We start from the raw sequence: 6,000 nt of genomic DNA, 5'->3' as shown, positions 1-6,000 counted from the left end.
AGAAAATCTGGTTGGAATTCTTCCCTAAGGGAGCTCATGAATGTATCAGGGCCACAGAAGCATCACTGGAGGACCCATTATAGCACCTGTCCCCAGGCACCTGGCAATTAGAAGCTGAAGCCATTCACCTGTATCAGCGTTTCACTGGCTGCGAATGCGCTGAGCACTCTATCTTCACAGGGGCCCAAGGACCAGTGTTGGCCAGCTCACCTCCGAAGTGTGGGGCTGGGAATTTGGGAAACAGAGAAGGCGGAGGTGCCACTGTATTGATTGTGTGTGTGTGTGGGGGGGGGGGTGCTAGCAGAAGAGGGAGTGATAAAGGGCCATGTAACTTGTAGACATTCCCATTCTGAAACTGTGCGTCCCCAAAGACAACCCAACACAAGGAAAGCTGCATCATTGGTCAGTACGCCTCACTTTTCCAAACCTTTAATCACCTTCCATTTGATTCCATTTGATCTCTTTGGTTATAGATCATGACGCATGAACAAAATTGCTTAAAAACCCCAAATCAGCTGATATTGCTAGTGTACTGAGGCAATGGTATAGTTTCAAACCCGTATGAATTTGCAGCACATTTTACTTGTGATTAAAAAATAAGGTATATTAGGACAATGGCTAGAAAATGTGTCCACGGAATGTCTCTATGCTTACCAAAATTGGTACTTTTTTTTTTTTAATTCTATTTTACTGAACTTTAGGAAAATATACTCTTACTCTAAGGAAATGATGTGAATATTTAACTCTACCTTGAGATGGCTTTCATCCATCCAGCCTTCTGTTACTTCTCAGCTGAGGTCAGGGGAAAGTCTCTAGAATGTGGGGGCGAGTACTTAATGGTTGTCTGTTGTGGACTATTCTGGGGAATTTGGTGATTCTCCTGTGCTCTGAGAAGATAGCCAGGTTCTATCTACTCTGCCTTCCTCAGCTTTGACTTCAGCTTTTTCCGGGCCCCTCACGTTGACAAGATGGCTGCTAAGACTAAGAATCATGACCTGCTTCCTTGTTCTCATCCAGCTGGTAGAAACACAAGCCCAAGATCCAAACTCTTCCTTCTGACATAATTACATGGCCTTTTAGCCCATTTTCGTGAGTTGTATTAGTTGTTTGTAACTTCTGATAGTAAAACTCATTGCTTTTGCTGTTAAGAAATATTGGCCAAAGTTTGAAAGAAGCTGAACCTATTAAGGCAAAGTGTTATCAGTTTTGTGGGAGACCGTCTGAAAAAGGCAACACCTGTGTTTCCATCCCTGCATGCTCTGCTAGAATCTTCCCCCCACCCCATCAAGAGATACCATCCATTTCCTTCCCTACCCTCTGGAACTGAGCAATATTTTGCTAGTGCGATGACTAATGGAATGCATTTTGACTTTTGAGCCTGGTTCTTTCTCTTGGGACATAGACTTTGGGAACCTTGAGATAATATATAAGAAGACTGGCCCACTGAACCATCTCTGCTGGACAAGCACGTGGAGATACTTCACAGGATGCCTGAGGAGCTGAAGTTCCCCCTGCCCCAGCTAGTTGAGTCGTCCCAGATACTAAGTGATTGAGCCTTTAAGTGGTTCCAGTCCAGGCTTCCAGCCTCCAGGACGATTCCGAGTGGAGTGGAGCAGGGCCGAGCTGTCTTCATGGAGCCCAATCCAGATTGAAAATTCCTGAAGAAAATAAATCTTTCTCTCTTTTTATTTTTTTTAACGTTTATTATTTTTGAGAGAAAGAGCGCGAGTTGGGGAGGGACAGAGAGAAAGGGGGATAGAAGATTTTTTTTTTTATTTATTTATTTTTTCAACGTTTATTTTTGGGACAGAGAGAGACAGAGCATGAATGGGGGAGGGGCAGAGAGAGAGGGAGTCACAGAATCGGAAACAGGCTCCAGGCTCTGAGCCATCAGCCCAGAGCCCGACGCGGGGCTCGAACTCACGGACCGCGAGATCGTGACCTGGCTGAAGTCGGACGCTTAACCGACTGCGCCACCCAGGCGCCCCGGGGGATAGAAGATTTAAAGTGAGCCCTGCGCTGACAGCCAAGAACCCAGTGTGGGGCTCCAACTCACAAGCCCCGAGATCATGGCCTGAGCTAACGTCAGACGCTCAACTAACTGAACCACCCAGCACTTCCCTTTCTTTCTTTTTAAAAACACGCTAACTTTGGAGTGTTCTGTATAAAGCAATAGGTAAACAGAATGAGTCTAGATCAAATTTTACATGTGTGATTTCTATCCTTGACCATAATTAAGAGTTGTATATGAAAAAAGTCAGTGGTATTGTAATAGTTTTTCCATCGATGACAACTTAGCTCATGTAGTTCAAATTCACTTTTCACATGGCCAGTGATTTAGGTTTAATTTCAATGAAGGCCAATTCACTTTGTTCTGTGACTTAACTGTGTGGTTATCTCAGCTGTCTGGTCTTAATTTTGAGAGCATGAAGACACATTGTGGCCATTTGGAGATGGACACCAGGATTCTCTGCTGAGCTGTTCACTAAAGGAGGTTGAGGTCAGGGACTGGACAGGCTCCCAAACTAGAATTTCTGAACAAAAACATCGCGTTGGATCCATGAAGTTCAGGCTTAGGGTAGGTTGGGCATATGAGAAATGAGAATAGCCTGGAGCAGATGGGAGTTGGGTGGGGTATTGAGGATGACTACCCCGCAGCAGTAACTGATGTGGAAGGCACTGGTTGTATAGGACGTGTGGTGGACAAACAGATGCCAGGGTCCGCAGACACCCTCCTCTCGGACCTTGGAGTCCCACTGCCTGAGAGTTAGCCTGGTTCCATGGTGTTGAGCAAAGAGTGGGCCCTGGGGAATCAGGCTTTCCTCTTCCCATGGCCCCTTTGCTTTATGACTCCTAATCCTATCTGAAGCCACTGCTTGAACATCACCGTCCCAGAAGCCATCCAGATGTGTTATGGTCCCAGAACCATCCTGGTGTTATGGTCTATGGTGAAAAAGCCTCGATTTTATGTCCAGCAGCAAAAGTTGCCAATTACGTGATATCACCGAGTCTTACTCCCCTCATCTCCAAAACAGGGCAGGTTATAATACGAGCCTACCTGGTAGTGAGTGGGACAAGCAGAACATTTTTAAAACACCATGAAAGCACTAAAATGCTGCACACACTGAAGGAGTTGTTCTTAAACCATTTGTATGAGCATGGAACCTTGCTTTACAAGTTTGCTTTGCTGCCCTAAAATAATTCTTCATTCCATTTGTGATTGTCTCAAGCCAGCATCTTCTCACAATCAACAGCTCATTGCTAAGCTTCCCAGTCCTCTGCCCCCTCCCCTGCTATTCAGTCTCCTTAACCTGCCACTGGAGTTACCCACTAAGGCCCTGTGTGGTCTCCGAATTACAATACTCACAGGTTTCTTCATTCTTGTCTTCCTTCTTGTCATCTTCTGGTATCACTGCCCACCAGTGATACTTTCCACTCTCTTTATATGAAATTCCCCCTGATTTTGACAACAGTACACTGGTCTTGTTCTCCCCAAACCCCACCTCCAATATGCTATTGTGTACCCCTGTATCATGTTGGTTGCCAATGAGCCTTCATCATCCCCGTGATGCTCTCCTCTCTACATCCCCTTTTCCATGACTGCTCTATCCGTGCCATTTTCCACCTCTCGGCACCAAATCTTGCGCCTCTCGTTCAGCATCCTGGTTGCATTTCAACTGCCTGTTGCAACGTTCTCCCTGGATCTACCATCAACATCTGTAATATGTCCAACGTGGAATGGATTTTCCTTGTCAGAAAGATTTTTCTTCCTTATTACCAGTGGATTATCCCCTGCTGGGCTTCCGGTCACCCAAGCTCACATCTTAGAGGGATCGTTGGGTTCCTCCAGCACTCACCCAGCACTCACCAAGTACTGTGAATTTTACAACTGCAACATTTCATGTTAGTTTTCTCCTAGCTCATGGTCTTATGTTTTCTGGATCATTGTTATCAAAGTTTAATGCTCTTATGAAACATCTGGGGATTTTATGAAAAGGCAGATTCGGACACAGAAAGTATGGAGTGGCACTCGATGTTCTCCACTTCTGATATGCTTCTGGGTGATGCTGAGGCTGCAGTCCCCCAGATTATACTTTAAGTAACAAGGTTCTAGATTATTCTAACAGTTTCAGAAGTGATCTCTCTTGAGACCAGGGGTTCTCAAAGCATAGTCCCTGGACAAGCAACACCAACATCACTTGGGAACTTGTTAGAAATGAAAGTTCTCTGCCAGTCCCAGCCCTATGCAATCATAAACTCAATGTCTGAACAAATTGTTCAGGTGATGTGCTCCAGGTGATTCTGATGCATGGTTGGAGAACCACTAATCTATACCTTACCTGTACAACCACCACACCTCCCCCCCCCCCACCGAATTTTTGTAAAATGCTATGAAAAATCTTTAGTGTTCTATAAAATGGCTTTCAAGAGCCTCAAGTTTGTTCACAGCCTGTCTTGTCTCTCTCTCCCTGCTCTTCCCGTTCCTCATTTTAGAATTAATTTTGTTGCATTCTGTTCCCTGTCCATTCCCCATACTTTCCACATCTTCACTCGCATTTTTTCCAGAAACATCTCCAATATTGCTCATCAGAGGCCTATCCGTCCTTTAAGTTCCAGCCCAATACCATCTCCTCTGCATTGTGTTCTCAGATCGCCCACCTGGGAGTGCATCTTTTTCCTTCCTTATGCTCAGTTGTAGTTAGGACATTGTGCATTGCACCAGAGCAGTGGTTCTGACTGGGGCTGAGGTAGCCCCGCCCCAAGGGAGATTTGGAAATATCTGGAGGCTGTTATGATGGTCATAACTGCAGGTGGTGGTGCATCCAGTGAGTATCCAGTGGGTAAAGGCCAGAGACACTGTTAAGTATCCTATGCTGCATCTCCCCTATTTCTCCAAAGAATTATTCAGCCCCAAACATCAATGGTGCATTAGTGAAGACACTCTAGAGTATTATGTGTATGTTCTGTCATCTCTCATGATGGGTGTCAGCACCACCTGAGATGATGTCTCAGTTTTGCACGCACATTGTAGTACAGAGTACCAGGTGCTGATTCATCAAAGCTTTTGTCTTCATTTTATTGAGGAACCAAGCAATGAAATATTGTGAAAAATTTTAAATGTGTGATGCTAATGTAGCCACTGTTGAAGTTCATGCCAAGAATTCCATTGTCTTAACTGAGGATCAAACCCTTGACTCAAAACCCCAGTTTCACCATTATCTAGTGCGCTCAGAAATGTTGGTTGGTTAGCTTGCTTGCTTTTTTTTTTTTTTTTTTTTAACTACTTCATTCTTTGTGTTTGAGGAGACCATAGGTGCAGCCCAGTTGCTTACTATTGAACTGGTGAAGACATGGAGGTCACGTGCCTGCCTTGCCAGTCCTGAACTGGGTACTCTTACCAGTTCTCTGGTTTGAAGAACACAGGCTCATGGCTTGGGAGTGTTGTCATTTGTAAGGAACTGGAGGTCTTTGTCTCTCAACTTTGTATGGCCAAGGATTGTCTCCCCACTCCCAGATCCTTCTTTTTATTTAACTCTGTGGGTTACAAAACATTTTGCCCAGAGAGGAGGTGATGTGTTTAAGTTCTTCCAACAAGCTCTCTCCAAGGAATGGAAGCCAGTGCACTTTCATGAAGATCCTGACCTGAGAGGTGCCACTTTCTCTCTGGTGGGACAGAATCACCAGGCAAGAAGGAAATTGGTTCTCGAAGGCGGACAAAATAGTGTCTTCAGACAGCCAAACCTCACTTTCCAAGGGCACAGTTCTCAAGGATGGGGAGACAGTATCAGGCCCTACAGCAGAGCTGAAGTCAGAGAAATGAGCAAAGCAAATAAATTGAGATTGGTTTTGCTGCTGAATTTAAACACTGCTTATTTTTTTTAACAGCAGGTTTTCATAATGTGTGTCTTGCTTATATGAAATGGGTCATCAGTGGTTAACCTTCACCTAGTCTGCACCAAGTGTGATGTGATATCTCTGTCACCCTAATTCTTATGAACC

This window comes from Prionailurus bengalensis, chromosome A1, assembly GCF_016509475.1.
Source record: "Prionailurus bengalensis isolate Pbe53 chromosome A1, Fcat_Pben_1.1_paternal_pri, whole genome shotgun sequence".
Lineage (NCBI taxonomy): Eukaryota > Metazoa > Chordata > Mammalia > Carnivora > Felidae > Prionailurus > Prionailurus bengalensis.
Note: the sequence above shows the minus strand (reverse complement) of the source record.